Here is a 19,901-nt window from a genome sequence, read left to right as displayed (position 1 = left end):
AAAAATAAAAAATTGAAATTAGAAATATCTTTTAAAAATAATTTTTAATATTTTTTTGGGAGGGGTGGGGGTAGGGGTAGGGGTGAGGGTGGGTAAAAAAATTGAATTTAAAAACAAGCTTTAGATTTTTTTTTATTTTTGGGGGGGCGGTTGGTTGGGGGATGGTTTGAGAGTAGGGACAAAATAAATTGATTTTTTCAACAAAAAAGTAATTGTAGTTTGAAGTTGAAAAAGAGTTTTGGAAAATGTTTTTTTTAAGTTTTGAAGGGAAGTTATTTTCCTTAAATTGGGAAAATGAGTTGATTTGAAAAATATTTTTCAAAACATTTACCCAACCAAACATGAAAAAATTGGAAAACATTTTCCAAAAAATGTTTTCCTTCGTACCAAACACACCCATAATTCCGACAACTTTTATTTTGCTCAACAACACACGTCTCTCCACGCACCCACCCCTCCACTTCTTAAAGAAAACACACTCCGATTGTCATGTTTCTGGTTTCACTGAAGTTCTGGTAAGAGCCTTTGAGAATTCATCAAGCACGTAGCTAGGAAGCATATCACCGGTGCAGTTAGAGAAAATTGTTCAAACATGCTTCTCTCCCTTCTGTTGGAGTAAAATCGGCAAAGAAAAATTGTGCGTTCTCTCCCGTGTTTGTTAGAGGAGAATTAGTAGATAGAAGTAGACACATCTCTCTATTCCAACTAATAAATAGGTAATTTAGGTCTCTTTGTTTTGATTGCAGAATACAAAATCAGCCTTCTCTTGTTACTGCACATGTGTGACCTTGCTGCCATTGATGCTATTTGGACGCGACCTTGGAATTTCCGACTCTTCAAGGTGAAATTTTGTTATTATAACTATGAATTGCTTTGTGAAATGCTTGATTTTTATCTATTATGTATTTTCCCCAATTCTAAATTTGCACCGCATGACTCCATCTTAGATTCTTTCTTCATTCTATATTTTTTTTGTTTCTGTGCAATTGAGTATATTAGTTATAAGCATATGTGTTGTATGTATTAATGTGAGTACTCCTGTTAGTATCCTTGATTGAAAATAAAATGAGGCGAGATGATGATTATTACTGTAGAAAAGTTATTTGCATCTCATTCTATAGAGAATGGACTTGAAGTGAAAATTGGAGAGTAATGTATTTTTCTTGTATAGCAGTAAAATGAGGTGAGATGATGATTATTACTGTAGAAAAGTTATTTGCATCTCATTCTATGGAGAATGGACTTGAAGTGAAAATTGGAGAAAAGTAATGTATTTTTCTTGTATAGCAGTAGGAAAAAAGTTCTCGTCAAATCACTTAAACTGAATAAAATTATGAATATGTACTTGAATCTTGTCTAATTTTTATAGTTAAGTGTGTTACTAAACTGAAATAGAAATTGCCACCTAAGTTCCAACTATAAACATGGTCTTAAATACTTTCCTAAGGATTGCACAACATCCGTTATAAACAGATGATAATATGATTCTGTTTGCAGGCACAGTGCTTCTATAGCAGCTACCTGTTTTAGCAAAGAAACATGAAACTTTGGATTTAGTTTCATATGTAGTATTACAAGAATGAGAATTAAAAAAGTACTATAATGTTATTTTTTTTTTTTGATGACAAGGGAAACCCGCAGCCGCTACCCTTTGGGTGCGCACAGGGTAAAACCCCCGCTCTTATGCAATAGCTCGCAAACCACATAGGAGAGGTAACCCGCACTAGGCAAGCTTGGTGCAACGAGCTCGACCCAGAAAAAAAAAAGGTACTATAATGTTATTAACAGTAACATGGATTAGATCCTTGTGTATTTCCCCTGTTATGTTTGATCTACCATTTCAACTATTTTTTTCTCTATTTTTCAACCTTGGAAGAGCCTAAAATAATAGGGAAAATAGATTTAGACATTGTTTCAATTAAAACCCTTAATCTTCTATAGGGTAATAGTTTCGTTGTTGTTATTAACTTTTATTCACTATTAATATTTTAAATAACTTCTATACTATCAGGTCATAAAGTAAGGCAGGTAATGTTCTAGAACTGGTTAAAATATTAATTAGTGTAACGTCTGGAGTTGTGTAGTATTAGTTACTGACCCATGAGACAAGCACATGTTCTCCAGGAGGCTGTTTTGTATCAATTGGTACACGACATGTCAATTTCTCTAGAAGAACCACACCGTAACTGTATATGTGTGATTTTGTTGTAAGTTTGCCAGTTAAAGCATGCTTGTTTTGAGAAATTGAGCTAGATAATGGCCACAAAATCTAAAGACGTTAGTTGTAGGTTGGAACAATAGAGGTGTGGAGGACCACATTTGATGAACTTTTATTTTAAGAAAGAATGTTAGTGTCAGCTGTAATGAGTAATTAATAACTAATCAATTGATATCTCAACAACCAGGATGTCAGCTTTAGGTACAAACTGTCACACCCCAAATCCGGATGTGATGACACGTGTCCATTTCCCACCGGACACGTCAGTCTAACCCAACCACAACGATAGAGAAATAGAAATACGAGAATAAAAGAAAATAAATAAGCGGAAGACTTTAATTAAGACTCAACACTATCCAGAATTTGGTTGTCACATGTACAAACCTCTAAATACAGAATTCGAATAAAAATATACAAGTCTCAGAGTATAGTACTCGAATAGAACCAAACTGAAAGTAAAGATAACTCAAGGGCACGTCTGGAATGAACCGCTACCTCTCGAGTATGTCCCGAAGCTCAATCTGCTAAAGAAAATACTAAGCCGAATCTGAGAGAGAGCTGTCAACCTACACAATTGTGTAGAAGCAAGGGTGAGTACCGAAAACCACAGGTACTCGCAAGTAACTCTAAACTAAGCAAAACTAGCAGCTACAAACAACTCCTTTCAATCCCAACCGAACCACCGAAACTTCAATCTAGCAGCAAACCAACCAACCTATACTAAACAGATCATATTCAACAGCCAGAACCAACAGTATATCCTCATCAACCTCAGATCAACAAATAAGAGCAAGTAGATCAAATTCCACATAAGAAGGGTAAACCGATACAATCCACACATCACAGACAAAGATAAGGCAAATGCGATGCAAAATGCAATAATGATGTCATGTAGTCGTGATGCATGTCTGTCCTACGATACACATCTGTTGACGTAATCAGTCCGCGCTGAATACTCAAATCAGAACCCATGGGGGCCACACATGGACCATGTATCACCGCCGGAACCAGATCCCATCGGCATCCAAATCGCTAGCCGGAGCTAGTCCATCTCATATATCTCTAGCCGGAGCTAGTCTCAACTGTGTCTCATATCCATCCATCCTCATATCAGTGTCTCAGAACTCATGCAACAGATAGTTCACACATGGGATGAATAATGAATATGCACATGTCATCAATCACAATCATATCACGATCACATCATAGTATTACACATCATCTGTCTCAATCACAACCATATCACGACCACATCATAGTATTACACATCACCTGTCTCAATCACAACCATATCACGATCACATCATAGTATTACACATCACCTGTCTCAATCACAACCATATCACGACCACATCATAGTATTACACATCACCTGTCTCAATCACAACCATATCACGATCACATCATAGTATTACACATCACCTGTCTCAATCACAACCATATCACGACCACATCATAGTATTACACATCACCTGTCTCAATCACAACCATATCACGACCACATCATAGTATTACACATCACCTGTCTCAATCACAACCATATCACGACCACATCATAGTATTACACATCACCTGTCTCAATCACAACCATATCACGACCACATCATAGTATTACACATCACCTGTCTCAATCACAACCATATCACGACCACATCATAGTATTACACATCACCTGTCTCAATCACAACCATATCACGACCACATCATAGTATTACACATCATCTGTCTCAACATCAATGTCTGTATCAATCATAGCCTACTCATGCTCTTCTATCCCCTCAATATCAGTTATCACATGACTTATTCAACAAATTCAAGTCACATATAACACATTTAGCTCGTTTTATTCCCCATCTTTCATTTACAACAATTTCAATCAACAAATAAAACCCATCCTCAATCCCCATTACTCCCCAACACAATTAGGAAAGTAGTCATGCGTAGTCTAAGAGTTTTACAAAGTTTGGAAGCCACTTGCCTTAAAACGAACTCCAAAAGTTACTTGACTTGAGCCTTTCCTTTCCGAGTATAATCCGGATCACGATAATCTATTCAAACAATTATTCACAATCACAATTCGAGTCCAATGACACCAAAATCAAGAAATTTAGGGAAAAAGGGCAAAACGGTCCAAAAGTCTTATACCGGAAAACGATACCCAAATCTGGAAATTTTTTATGTAAAATGATCCTTAAAGTATTTGGAAGCTAATGGTGAAAACCAATTTGAAAACGGAGTTGAAATCAATTCACAAACTCAATTTGAAGGAAAATCCACGTTCTTGAAGAAGCCTAAAATATTTGGATCCGAAACCCCGACTCAAAAATGAAATATCTCTTGAAAAACATCTTACTCATGCTTAGATAAGTTCAAATATGAGATTTCATCAAAAACGGAGTTAGGATCGACCTTGAAATTCTCCATTTATCAAACTTTAACTTTACCGGGAAAGTCCAAATTGTACGCGGTTAATATGATGAAAATAATCAATGAATCAATAATTTTATGTTAAAATCAGTTTACCCATAACATAAGGATCGTAAATATACCTTTTTCATAAAAAAGGGAGTCCAAATCGATAAAACCCCAATTTTTCCCAAGAGATTTACGGATAGGAAAAAAAACCAGATAAAGAAATTATGAGAAAATGTCGAATTGAAGATTGAATACTAACCCTCATATTAATTCAAGAAGAAACCCGTAAGAATCACTCTATTCCGATCTCTAGAACTCCCGATATGCTCAAAATACCAAATGAACACAGTCTGAGATTTTTATAATAGTGCATGGCTGTTATGCATTAGAAAAATAGCAGTTAATCTTTCACTAAAAATGCCGTAATTTTCTCATACGATAGTGAAATGACCCGATTCTTTTTTGTAAATGTCTTAAATAATGATACGGACCTGAGCGTTCAATCGGAGCTCAATTTCATGCTCATTTACCTAGTCAAATATCTTTTCTATTCGGTAAATAATTATTTCTTATTTGCGATAAAAGTTCAATCTCGGATTAGCGAAAATGCACCAAAATTTGCAGATAAGTCCTATAATTCATGCTCAAAATTTCAGAACCTTCAGAATAATTTTTCGACCTTTAAAACTAATAATGAACCTTTTAGTTGCCACAATTTGTTGAAATAGTGTCAAAGCATCCAAGAAGCTTAAAAGCTCACCCAAAACTCATTTGGCACTTCCTGAACACAAACCAAATATGCTACTAGCTTGAAAATGACATTTTGGACTCAATGAAATCGTCGGAATTTGACTTCGAGGTCTCCTTGACCCGGTATCTGATAAGGCGTCAAGAAACTAACTTTAGTCTTAAAAACTCGAAACGCACTCGGGGCCTCTAAAAATTCAACCAAGACTCATTCTAGACTTAGAATCACCCCCTGAATCCAACGGTGCCCTCGAAATTCCATTTCGAGCACCGGAACCTCGTTTGTTGACCAAAGTCAACTCTTGATCAAAATTTCACAATTTTTGCAACTTAGGACCTCAAATCTTCGTTTTAACTCCAAATTCGACTCCGTAAATTCTCATCGACCTGTTTTGACATTCTAAAACTGCTGGAATCGACGGAAATCCGATTCGAGTCTCGAAACTCCAAATGACTCGAAATAGCACTTTTAACCAAACTTTAACTCTTAAAATCTCAACTTTCCAAAAACTCAACTTTTCATCAATTTTCCTTCAAACCAACTTCGAAAATACAACAATTAGGACTCGGGGCAACTATCGGGAGGGCTAAAACGGTCATTTTATGAAAATTTCCAAAAATGACCTTTAGGGTCATTACACAAACTAACTAATGAATAGATGCCACTAGCTAACAATGAACTTCTTGCTTCAAAAAATTCACAGCATGTGACAGCGGGAACAAAAATGTGTACCCAAGAAAATTTACAGAAACTTCATACTCAGACTGATGTTTTTTCTTATAACACTTTTCATAAGCTGCCTGCAGTGGAAACTGATGTCAAGAATAATGAAAAGCAGCCAGTTAGTGACTAACTACTTTCAATACACTTAAAAAACACCTTGGGTACGCCGCTGGCTGTCACACTCAATTTCCCTCAACCATTTCTCTTCTTGCAGTTGTTGATACTTTTGGCAGTGCTCTTCAATTTTATGAGCATTAGGTTCAACCTGCCATATTTCAAGGCCAAAGAACTTCAATTTGAAAGTTTGCATATATTTTTCCCTTCTCTTACTCTCAACTTACATAAACACAATGAAATTTAACTACATATAGTAGAAAACCGTGTGAACCATACAGAAGGTTCAGGTACATCATAGAGAAGGCGTTATTGACAAGGAGAAGTTTGAATGTATGAACTTTATCATTATCTTGGCCATCTCCTCATCAGAATCTATAATGGATGCACACAAAGATCGCTAGCTGCATATTTCCATAAGCCCAACATTGCTCAAGCCATACCCCTCACTTTGTGTCCTTTTTCTCAGTCAAGGTTGACCTTTAATGAAATGATTTAAGTGTCATTAGGACTTAGGACTCCAAAATACAGTCACAAGCATAAATGAACTTTAAATTTCCTTCTAGCTTATGTAATTATGGCTGAAGATAGCTTCTGAAAAACCTTTAAAGCAGCATCAGCATCATAGAACATGGCATTGAGGTTTTTCAGCTTACTGAAGACATTAGTTGCATAAACATTAGTATTTGTCAAAAGTCCACATAAAGGACATGATACAAAATAACTAACATTAAGATGGTAAATAGGCCAGATACAAACCTCTTGTTGCGTATAAAATTGTAAGATTTGGATTCAACTAATAGCTTCAGTTAAATGATTATGGCTTCATTAAGCGTGCCTGCTAGGAATGAACCAGCTGTAAGTATTGAAGAAATAACAGAAAGTTACATTGTGCTAAGATAGTAACTGAGCCTCCCCATGTGCAATATTGTCTTATTTTCTCATTCATTGAGCAAGTATGGAGATGTAATACTCATTGTGGGGCCAAATATCATGTGGTCCCTATGGTAACTTATATTCTTTTAACTTTTTTTTTAGCTCGATATATGAAGATCAAGTAGGATTGGAACAATATATTAAAAAGAGAGTAGATGAGGCATAGATTGGTTTTGCGAGTCTTTTGAGCATATCATGGGAATGTCTCATATTTGTAAGATAATATGTTATTGTGTCCTTTTATTTCGGAAATTCCTCCCTTCATATGTTAACTTTTGAGAGTGAGTTAGCTACAAGGTGAATTTCATTACAGTAGAGGTTTAGCTCCAGTACATTCATATTTGGGCCTTTTTGAGCTTGAGGTGGATAGCTGGGTCAAGTTGTGCCCCCTTTTTTGAGATTTGAACAGTCACTCTATTCTCATTGAGTTTAGTCAATTACAATAGTAAAATATTATTTATTGACCTCCTTATTTGCCAATGTTTACACCTTTAGAGTGGGGGACTAAGCAGGGAAGTTGGAGCTCGGTAATGAGTAGTTAATAACCAATCAAATGATGTCTCAACAACAAGGTTGTCAGATTTAGGTACAAACTAAATTATGAACAGATTCCACTAGCGAACAATGAACTTCTCACTTCAAAAAATCACACCGTGTGTAAGCGGGAACACACACGTATACCCAAGAAATATTATGAAGCTTCATGCTCAGATTGTTGTTCTTTCTTTTGTACTCTTTGCATAAGTTGCCTGCAGTGCAAACTGATGTCAAGGATATTGAAAATCAGCCAGTTAATGACTAACTACTTTGAATACACTTAAAAACACCTTTGGTTCCACCTAATGCCGCTGGTTGTCACTCTCAATTTCCTCAACTTCTTCTCTTCTCAAAGCTGTTGATACTTTTGTCAAGGCTCGGCAATTTTGTGAGCATTAGGTAAAGATTAGCATGCCTTCTGTTATTGCATCCAGTGCTTTCTCTTTTGATATTTGACCAGCATCTCGATTTCTTCTGCTACTTTAGCTATCAGATGGGGAAGTATTGTCTATGATCCTTAGATCTTTAACTGCTGGTTTATAATAATGTGATTACTATATAATCTTCTTCTCTTAATTATTATATATGTTACGGGAAAATTAGTAGATTGACTAAAGTTGGGAATATATTCAACAGTGGCATGTGTTAAAAGATGAACTCCAGTCTTCCCTCATTATTGATCATCACTTATAGCTCATCAAGCTTTCTCATCTATTGGTCTAGCTCTTGTCAACTACTACTGATAAACAACTACATATTCTTAGAGTGTTCTTCTCATCAAGGTAAGTTTCTGCTTTTGTACGTGTTACTGATATTGATTCTATGGTACAGTTTATTTATTTGTTTTACTTATGAATTCTTTGTGGTGGTGTTACAACTCTTGCATGACAACAGGAAAAGGTAAAATAGTAAAATGATAACCTCTAATCTAAACTTAATAGGTAGGTCCCTTCTCTACTAAATTCAGTCACAATTCACTATTTTTATCCTTTTGACCCCTAGTTCATGTCTCTACTTATAAATGTGAACGCATGGATGAGTAAGAGAGTAAATATGAACCACTCGAAAGAGTAGTGCTTGGTCAGCCTTCATCACCACCATCGTCAAGTGATCAATAGATTGGACCATCTAACAGGTTAGTAAATTGAGTTTATTTTTTTTCTTTGAGATGAAATTATTGCAATGTTATATAAAAATATTTTCATTAGTTGGAATATTCTCATGAAACTTCTTTACTTGTAAAGATACTAAACTTAAAAAATAGATTGATAAAGTTACTTTGTTGGCTCTTGGTCTTCCTGTCTTTCCTAATCGAAATTCCTTGGTGTTGTCGATTCTTCTCCTGCCGACGACGTAGTTGCTGTGTAGTGGTAAGGCTAAGCAATAGTGATGTGCTGCTTTCACTTTTTTTCTTCTACATTGTTTCCTTTCATATTTATTGCCAGCACTGTTAGTGTCCTGGATTGCTTTGATTTCTCCATTTGTAGAGTTAATTACCTCATTTTTCACTATAGATGCCCCAATTTGGGCTTTGTCAATGTTGTTGTTGTCGAGTTTACTGCTTCTCTTTTGGTTGTGCTTTTTGGTAGCTGATGAAAATTGCTACCTTATGTGTCCAATTGTTCTGTTGTTAATCATTGGTGATTCTTCGTGTATTGTAACCTGCTGCTTTATTGTAAAATGAGATTCTTTTTGAAGTTTAACCTACTGATTATTTTGTTGGTGTACATAATTCCATTGACAATTCTATATGACTCTGCCCTGCCTACTAACTGTACCCACAAAAACTAGCAAACTGTTAGTAATGATTTGAGCCTCCTTATTCTCCTTCTGAAGGATTTGAATATGAGACTTTCTTCCTCCATCTCCTTTCCTATTAATTCTCAGCTTCATATATTTTTCATTTGATTCCGATGAGTCTGTTCATCTATCCATTATATTCAAGAGCTTGGATATACATTTGGACTCAAAACTTCTCACACCCTAAGCAAGATTCATACCACTAAACCAAATGCCCTGTTGATGAATTAGATTTCTTTCCTATATAATTCATTATCTATGATCTATATCTTGTTTGCTTAATTCTTCTTTGCATTAGTATAAGTCAATTAATAACCTCTAGATCTCGAGTAGTCATAACTGTCACAACAGGTTCATTATTGCTTCGTGTCATCAATATGTTTATTTTGTAACTTGCTATTTTGACACAAAACTCCTAGCTAACTTGAATAAATGCATACTATACTGTTATATGCTAGTTAAAGGAATTAGCCATCTTTGAATTGTAAAATACATCCTTAATAAGTTACATTAGATACTCTCTGACCCTTTTCCTAGAGTTCTGCATTTGAAGTAATAAATAAACAAGAATAATTAAGAGCCAATAGTAAAAGAAAGGATAACAAACTCCACCATTTCATTGTTTTTTAAAATTTTGATATCATGGTTGACTTTGGATCTTATCTCTAATACTATCTAGTCTGGTAACTTCACTACGCGCCTGTAGGACTGCTAAGTGCTAACAATATGTAAAATTATATAATTTCTCAAACCTATCACGTGTATATTATTTCTGTACCTATAGAAGTTAAATACATTAAATAGGGCATTGAGTAGGTATTCTTTTGTATGAATAATGTCTTACCTTGTATTTCCATTGCTTCAGTAGTAAAATGCAGCATGTAGTAGCTGTACTTTTTTTTAATGAAGTAAGGTTTTGTATAGATGGCAACAAGAAGATGCAAAGTTACAAAAGATATGTTAGCTCCAACAATAGTAGGCCTTTAAGTGTAGGGAGCTAATCAAAAAGCAAAAGAAGGCTACTGAGCTAGGCTTAGAATGCCAATGAAATCTACAAGCGAACCTACATCATTTACATGAGCATAATTAGTCCAACTAAAGAACAGTAACAGACATCTACCCTTAAGAACTGAGATAGAAGTTCAAATCCCATCAAAGCATCTTCTATTTCTTTCTATCCAAACACACCAAAAAATACAACTAGGCATCATTTTCCAGATGTTCTTGATGGCTTTGCAGATTCTCCAAGAACTCCATCTTTCAACTACTTGCTATCTCAAGAAATAAACTTAGTTTAAGAAGCTAAGGAACATAATAGATTAAAACATGAGTTGTTGGATTTTTTTCTTTGATCCTAGTTGTAGCTGCCTCTCACATTACAAGTGTAGGTTATTTCATTTGCAAGTTCCTCACATTGTCTCCTCGTCTTCAAAGGTTCTCCTATTTCTTTCAATCCGGGTTGTGTATAGAAGTTCTGCATAGGCCATTTTGAATATTTGAGCACTCTGAGATTTCCCCTTCGAACACATTATGACCAAAGCTAGGTGAGCCTCCCAAGTTGGTGTTGGTGTTTCTGTCCATTGCCATTGTAACCATGTCATGCTCCTGCTCCACAACCTTTGAATAAATGCGCAGTTAACAAATAGGTATTATCTTGATTCAATATCTTGTTGACAAAGTTTGCAAGTTTTGTGCACATCTATCCCCCAAGCATGTAGTCCGTCAATGGTTTGTAGACTATCTTGTACTTGCAGGTACATTCTGAATAGATAGTTTTAATGGATAGTGGCCCCTGATGCATTATGTGAGTTAAAACCAATGTACTTTTGCTGTAATAATTTTCCGTATCATCTATAAGGCTTGAGAGGGTCTAGGAGCATTGAATACTGTGTTGGTCTTGATGTAGTATGTATGGATCCACCTGATGCAGTGTGGCCCCTGTACTAGTTATATTCTCTCCTGCAACTCCTTTTGTTTTGTGTGATGATGAAATTTGTATTTACATGTATCTGTCTAAATTGCTTCCAGTTTCACGCATGCCAGGTGTAGAATGTTGCTCCATACATAGAAGCTACTAGTTCGTTCTTCATACTATCAGTTATTATTCACATGTTTTTTTTCTCGAAATTTCAATGTTTTGCATATTTTAGTAAATATGTTGAGGTTTTGTATTTCTTCTTTATGAGTTTATTTCTCTTTATTAAATTGACATAAACTTTTCTTTACAGCTTAAGAATTTGAACATGAAGAATCTGTCGTTCAAGAAAGTACGGAGCAAGTTGAATTTTCAATGTTCTTTTACTTTGATTAGGGGTAGTTTAAAGACGACATCGTATTTTATATTTATATATGTTGCAATTTTTCAGTTTTTAGGAGTTGATAAAGATATGTCATACCAACTTGAATATGCTATATCTTTCTTTAGTTGGTTATTTTAAATTAACAATAAAGTTTTATATGAATTGAATTATTAAATATATTTTCTGATAGTCTGTTTTATGAAAAAATTAATATTACTCACTTGTATAAATTTTTGTATAATAGCAACTACAAATGATGTCTTTAAAAACACAATTACAAAAGGATTATCATCTACTGAAACAACCATTAGCGACGGGAAATTCGGTCGTTAAAAGTATTGGTACGAAACTAACATAAAATTAACGAAAGGAATTTTGGTCATTAAAACTGCTTGTACTGAGGGAAAATTTGGTCACTAAAAAGGACATATAACGATCGGTATTTATGTGGTCATTAAATTTACTTTTAACGACTGGTTTGATATCCGGTCGTTGACTTTTAACGTTGGGGCTTTTAACGACCGGTGACGACCGGATTTGTTCGAGTCGCTATTGACATTTAGTGACCGAATTTGGACTTTTAACGACCAAATTCAGTGAGTTTACAAGCAATAACATGAGAATCGATCAATTGAAGGCAATTAGGCCCTCATTTAAAGAAATTACGGGTAATCCAACACGTACACACCATTAAAACATGCTACCCAACAACAATCAACGTCAATTTGCCTATTGCATTCAATTTCAACCACACAATAAAAGTACGAGGTTTGGAAAACCAACCTTAATGCCGAATTTAAGAATTGAATAGCTAGGCGGCAAAGTTTCACAATTCCGAGCAAGGATTTCACAAAATGAGTAGGTAAAAACAAGAAAATAGGCAAGATCTAAAGTGGGGAGTGAGTACGGGTTAGAAAATGTAAGAAATTGAAGGATTTTGAAATTTTAAACCGTTTGACCTTTAAAACCTTTCGGTTCGTGCTCTCTTCGGCGGAGTAAGTTGTGCTCGCTGAATCACTCGGCATTGCGCCGAGTGGTATTTTACCTTGTCAAGTTTTACAGGACTCCTAGATATTTAGGGGTTTGAACGGTGGACAAAATCGGGCTCACCGACCTGTTCGGCGAGTCGCCAATTGAGCATATAGCCCGCTGAGTTTACAGAGTTCCTCTTCAAGCTTGGTGGTTCAAACTACGGTCTATGTCGGGGCTCGTCGACCTATTCGGCTTGTCGCCGACTGGACTTTGGCTCGCCAAACTACCTATTTTCCAACACTTTTTACTTTTCAACCTTCACAATCAACACTCATATTCAAAATCTAAAACTAAAGCGTCAAAAACTTGGGTTGCCTCCCAAGAAGCACCTAAGTTAACGTAATGGCACGACGCAAATACTAGTTTACAGATCATTCTTCGGGTTTGCCAAGGTATCACTTGTCAGGCCCCCTTTTGGCCTTGGGTTCAAATGAGAAGAAATCTGACCCATTTGGGACTCCAATTGCTTGATTGACACGGAATGGGAAGTGATCGTCTGATGAAGTGTAGAGTCATCCTCTTTCATCTCCTTCAACACTTTTATCCTAACCTTCAACTTTGTTGAGAATACGTGAGAGCATGTCTTCAGTACAAACATTTTTAGACTCTATGGGCTTTTGACTCTCATGGGGTGGGACATACCTTTCCTTGTAACCCTCTCTTTACTTCCAAGTGGCGTTACAATAACACCATTCTCTGTCACGGTCTCTCCATCCCTCATCTCTATTCCAACCTGGGTTTCCACCAGGCTTTGGATAGTTTGCTCGATATCCTCCTCCTTGATTAGCTAGGAAGTTCACTTCCTTATTGTAAAGCTCTTTAAAATAAGTTTCTTCGGGGTTCACTACACCAACACCAACAACATTAACATTCTTTGCACCACTACCCATCACATTTTTCGCCAAGATATCCAGCTGGGTCATCGTTTTGGCCATGCTTTGGTCCCCCTCTTTATCCTTTTTGATATGCTCTTTTGTCAATCTAAAAGTGAGAGGAGACACTTGGTCCTCCCGAGTATACAATGCTCTATTTATCTTGTTCATGCCATCAATGAGTTGTGACGCTGCTTCATAGGGTTGTTTTATTATACCCCCGGGACCAAGTTGATCAACAACTCCTTTGTTCATCAAGTCAAGGCTCCTATAAAAGTATTGTAGTAGTTCATTATTTGGAAGTCAGTGAGTTGGGCATTGAAGTACCAATTTCTTAAATCTCAGCCCCGTCTCATGGATAGGCTCACCCTCCAAGCGTTTGAAACCTTGGATGCTGTCTCTAAGTGTCATCATCTTTGATGATGGAAAGAAACTCACAGAGAATGTTGTAGTAAGTTCATCCCATGAAGTGATGGAATCCCTTGGTAACTCAGCCAACCCTTTTGTAGCCTCACCCATTAAAGAGAATGGAACAGCTTGAGACAGACTGGTTCTTGTGATATGTTCTTGAATGAGAACGAACCCCAAACGTCCACGAAGTTCCTAATATGCTCATGAGGTCTTCATGTGCCAACCCTCCATATAATCCTTTCATTTGGAGAAGTTGCGGCATTGTGCTCGAAACATGGAAGACTGCATTACCTTCAACAGGGGGTAGACGAATTACACCAACACCACCCAATTGGATTGGGTCATTCACATCATTAAGGTTCCCAATATCGTCTTGGTGGCCCACTTGGCTACCATTAGTCCTGTTTATGCTCATCTCTTCCTATGTTCAACACAAGCAATACAAAACCAAATACTAAAGTAAGTTGATTCAACTACAACCAAAAAGTGCACAATTCAACTTCAATAAAATAATTTAAAACAACACCACTCCCCGATAACGGTGCCATTTGATTAACATTTCAAACACACGTCATCCAATTCTAGGTGCAAATGATCGTTAATTAGTATAAACCCAACGAAGCGTTGGGGTCAAACCCACAGGGAGAGGTACGTGTTCAAATTCAAGTATGAAGTACAAACGTGGTCAAAATAGCTATAGGAATAGAAATTAATGAAAAAGACATGTAAAAAAGTCTAAAGGGTTACAATTACTATCACATAGGGGGTTTTGGCTATCAAATATCAGCTACAATGCAATCAAACAATAGAAAATAACAATATAGAGAAGAATTCTCGGAAAGTGATCGATTAAAGGCAAATTTCGCTATATGGGTAATTGAAACTACTAATAAATAGCAAAATGTCAGTGAATAGGCTAGACTATAAGTGAAATAACTTTTTGTCGAATAACAATCCCGAATCAAGTGATTTCTTTCGAACATCAACAAGCATAGAAATTAAGAACAACCCACACCTTAATTCATCTACTCTCTCTCGCGAGACAGGTAGACTTGGGTTTAGGATGCACTCTCCCAAGCTGAACCCATATCCACCCAATACCTACAAACCATTAATCAAAAGCGTTGGTTCCAAAACCTCTCTCTCGAGCAAGCTAAGAACACAGAATTAGAACTTCATTTGCAACTACCCATCAGCTTATTATTAAACCCTTTTCAATATAGCATTTAAATTAGTAATTAACAATACCCATAAGCTAATTCGATCTATAATCACATAATCACACCCAAATAATTGGGGTTTTAGCCACACATCATAAGAATAGGGAAATGATTACCAAATACATTTACCATGATCTAGGTAAATGCTCCCATGTCTTTACAATGGTCCGAATTGAAGAAATTTAGAAACCCACTTGCAAAACCTCAGAATTGAATCTCAAAAAGCTTTGAAGTTTACAATGGAACTCTCCAACTCAAAAGAACACTCTCCTCAATCATCGCTGGATGCTCAATTTTCACTTGAAAATTCAATTTATAGTTGCCCAAAATTTGGCCTGAAAGGACATTAAGTGAGATAAGTCGAGTTCGCTGAGTGGTTCGGTGATCCACCCCTTGCTCTCATCCATCGCCATTATGCATTGGTTCTCAGCATCCCCAAGTCCTGCAACTTTGCACGATCCATCTTGTCATCGCAGAACCTATCGGCGATTCACCGACTGCCTATTCCTGTTGCCGACTTGGTTTCTTCCCTCAGGCCAGAACACTGGAACTTTAGGCAGGCTGAAGAGCCACTCGGCAAGTTGCCGAGTGGTCTTGGCGATCACAAAGATCACCTTTCTTCACTTCTTCAGCTTGTTATGCTCCTTTTTACCCGTTAGTATCCTTACCTTGCTCCTTAGCTTACATAGCTAAAAATCAAGGCTTTAACANGAACTTTAGGCAGGCTGAAGAGCCACTCGGCAAGTTGCCGAGTGGTCTTGGCGATCATAAAGATCACCTTTCTTCACTTCTTCAGCTTGTTATGCTCCTTTTTACCCGTTAGTGTCCTTACCTTGCTCCTTAGCTTACATAGCCAAAAATCAAGGCTTTAACATCAGTTTATAGAATAAATTAGGCATTTGAGGACACTAAAACTATCAAAACAAAGCCCTAAATCAGCCCAAATCTTGGACTCATCAATCACCGAGTGGACAAGTGGCGATTACCCATTCTTGTAAAGTATATGCCAACATAGGATTGTCTACATACGCATTAGCTAGTGGATCCACGTAAGCTAGAAGTTCATGGTCTTACCTTGGCAAGTAGGACTCCCCTTTTTGGTGTGGGAGACACTCGATTCCATGTTAATAGCTCATATAGTATTACATGTCGGTTAAAAGTAATTCTCCCACATTAATGAATCAAGCTTATTTCATAAGGATCTCACATATGTTTTAAGATGATGTCTACTTGCAATGACCAAGTTTTATGACTATGTTTTCTAACTCTTTCATATCATGTTTTAAATTGGTTATTACTTATTACGAGAATGTCCCTTTAATATGATTTTTACGCTTCATGCATGGCTATCATACTCATACTCTTCCGTGGCTAGTGATATACCGTGAGTTTACGGTATTTCTAATACATTTCACTTACAAGTTATGTATGTCTAAGGCCTTTTTATATTGATTTTTATGTGTTTTTATCATGTTTTGCAGGAAAGGTGTTCAGGCGCGGAAGTTTAAAGACACCTGAAGGAAATGCAAAAACAAGGCATTTACGGAGGTGATCTACGGACCGTAGGTCCATTCACGGTCCGTAGGTTATGACCGTAGATCAGCAGGCATGGTATTAAGGACAAATCAGGGAAATCTGACCAAGTGTGGAACCACGGTGCCTATTGACGGTCCATAGATGATCTACGGACCGTACTGTTGATCCGTAGAGTGATACTGCGAGGGTTCCAGTACCTGATTTTTGAAGATTCTAAGTATGGAGCTACGAAGGGGATTGACGGACCGTAGGTCGATCTACGGTCCGTACTGCTGGTCCGTCGTTTGTTTCAGAGAAGCTGATTTTTGGAAGCTGAAATATTTTCTAAGTTCTGAGTGACGGAAGGGACTTACGGACCGTAGATCCATCGACGGTCCGTAAGTCAGTCTCGTGGATCGAAGACGCGTACCTGAACAAAACTTTCCTTAATTTGTTTCCTTTTTTATTTAGGATTTGTTTTCTATAAATAGGACATGTAAACCTCGTTTTTGGGGGTTAGACACTATTATTCTATTTTTGCTTTGTAACTTTGGAGATTAATTTGCAACCCTAGCAATTATTGATTTCCCAAGTTCGTTTTGAAGATTTTGGCTTTGCAATTCAAGTTAATTTTCTGGGTTTATTATTCTCTTTACGTAAGTTCATGATTTCTCCATCTACAATTATGAATTGTGTTCTTGCTAATATGAGTAACTAAATCCACAACTAGGGTTGTGGGAACCATGATCGATTAACAAAGTATGAATAGTAAATAAGCAATTCTTGACTAGTATTTTGCATGCATTGATAATTCTTTCGTTTAGAAGTCTTTTTAACGGTGGCCAACGTTAGAACTCGCCTTGTTACTACTTGCCGGACCAAGGAGGTAATTAACAAGAAAAGAATTATCAACATAGATTTAGTGTGATACTATCTAATAGGCTAGTGTCGATTGGTGCGAAGTAATAACTAAGCCAAACATCGATTATGATGTCTAATATGAGGTAAAGGTAAGGGTTAGTAAATTATACACACGTAGCCGGACCAAGGTGCGGGGTGAAATTCTCTAGATGCCGGACCAAGGATTTAGAGATACCTAACTTATCACTTTGCATGTAATACACTAGAAAAGGATTGCTATTACTAAGATTACTGCGTTATGAGATTGTGGGGAACACGTATACCCTAGTTATTTCTCTTATCTTGATAACAACCAAAGTTGAGTTTGATTATTGATTACTTATTAAGTTCTTACTATTTGTTTCACACAAGCACAACCCCCATTTTATTACCTGTTTCTGGAGATAATTTGACTAATTGAATATAACTGTTAGTTAAAGTAAAGTCTAAACCATTTTCCTTGTGGGATCGATCCCAACCTACAAGTTGGGTTTTTTACTTGATAACGATCGCTTATACTTCTGTAAGGAGGTGTAATTTGAGGGTATCAAATTTTGGCGCCGCTGCCGGGGAATCTGGCTTTTAGATTAATATTTAACTACATTATTGAACGTTAGTCAAATATTTCCTAATTTTACTTTTTTTCTTTGTTTTTGTCTTTCTCAGGTTCCGACTCTAGTGTATGCCAAGTACACGGAGCCAAGGCGAACCACTTACTCCGTACGATCCAGAGTTGAACAGAACTTTGCGAAGAATGAACAATCAAGGACTTCCAGTTAATCCTAACGGAGGAAATCTAAATGAAGCAGTTGAGTTACAACAGCCAAGAGTAGTTGGTGGGGAAAACCGAGGTCGAGCTGCAAATCAATTGGGAGATGCAGTGAGAGTGCATGGTCCACCAGGCCCACAACAACATGACAACTATCGGGGCAACATCGACATAGCAGACTCTGATGGACCCATTGTCCTACCTCCTCTACCTCCAGGGCACATATTTGTGGTGACTAGTAGTTTGATGCAGATGCTTACAGCAAGAGGCTTATTTTCAGGATCGCCATCGGAGGATCCACATGCTCACTTGGCCAAGCTAAGGGTGGTTTGCAAAGGTTGTGTAGGTAGACCAGACTTGGATATGAATGTCATTGGATTACGAGTTTTCCCTCTGTCACTGACAGGCAATGCTGCAGTATGGTTCACTTAACTTCCGTATAACTCAATTTTCACATGGGACCAACTAGCAGAAGTGTTTAAAGCAAAGTACTATCTAGTGTCTAAGAAGCTCAATCACAAAGATAAGGTCAACAATTTTGTGGCATTACCTGGAAAGTCTGTGAGCAACTCGTGGGACAGATTCAATGCATTCGTAAGAAGTGTCCCAAATCACCGTATTGATGATGAGTCACTGAAGGAATATTTCTATCGAGGACAGGATGATAACAATAAAGCAGTACTTGACACTATTGCTGGAGGTTCATATGGTAATTGTACATATGCACAGATTGCTGAAAGACTGGAGAGGATCTCTCGCAACAATAAAGCATGGAGCACTCGGAGGTCAGATACTGGGAGAAACACATTTGCCGTTCATAATGCAACTGTTAACTCTGCAGATGATATTCGTGAGGAGATGGCTCAGATGAGGATAGAGTTGGGGTTGGTATTGAAGCATGTGAGTGGAGGAGCAGAAAAGGTAAATGCTGTAAACTACTTAACTAGAACTCCACCACCAGTTGAGGAGTGTTACTATGAAGAGGACACTTATGCGGTGAATGATCAGACGGGGGGTTTCTGACCAAATGCCCAAGGATCCAACACGGAAAATTGGCACCAAAGTCAAGGGAACCAAGGTCGGAACTATGGAAATTACAACCGAGAGGGTCACTATGTCCGAGATGGGAACTTCAATCGCGACAACAACTACAACAGGAACAACTATGGCAACAAAAATGATCGGGTTGGACCCTATGTTCCCCCTCAAAATCGAGAATCCGGTGCTAGGGAAGCTGGAGGTAATATGATGCGTATTGAAGATATGCTGCAGATGATGATGAGAAGGTTTGATGCGACTGATGAGAATGTGAAGGAGATGAGAAACGACTTATCTGGTATTGGTCAAAAGGTTGATGCCCATGCAGTGTCAATAAAGCATCTAGAGCAGCA

The 19,901-nt window shown here is 37.2% G+C and overlaps 1 protein-coding gene and 1 long non-coding RNA gene across 3 annotated transcripts in view; one reads left to right on the top strand and one right to left on the bottom strand.

The window, feature by feature from the left end:
• Nucleotides 1-19,901, bottom strand: part of LOC125867126 (probable protein S-acyltransferase 19) — a 1,047,372-nt gene that overhangs the window by 666,311 nt on the left and 361,160 nt on the right. The gene's annotated exons all lie outside the window — the stretch shown is intronic.
• On the top strand, nt 467-11,847 carry LOC125867149 (uncharacterized). 2 transcript variants are annotated; one of them, XR_007446619.1, is made up of 3 exons: nt 467-637; nt 747-841; nt 11,720-11,847. It is a non-coding gene; the product is annotated as an uncharacterized LOC125867149 (long non-coding RNA). The 2 variants fall into 2 exon arrangements; XR_007446618.1 differs by lacking the exon at nt 11,720-11,847 and adding an exon at nt 8,328-8,476.

This window comes from Solanum stenotomum, chromosome 6, assembly GCF_019186545.1.
Source record: "Solanum stenotomum isolate F172 chromosome 6, ASM1918654v1, whole genome shotgun sequence".
Taxonomy (NCBI): domain Eukaryota; kingdom Viridiplantae; phylum Streptophyta; class Magnoliopsida; order Solanales; family Solanaceae; genus Solanum; species Solanum stenotomum.
Note: the sequence above shows the minus strand (reverse complement) of the source record. Positions and strands in the feature narration are given on the sequence as shown.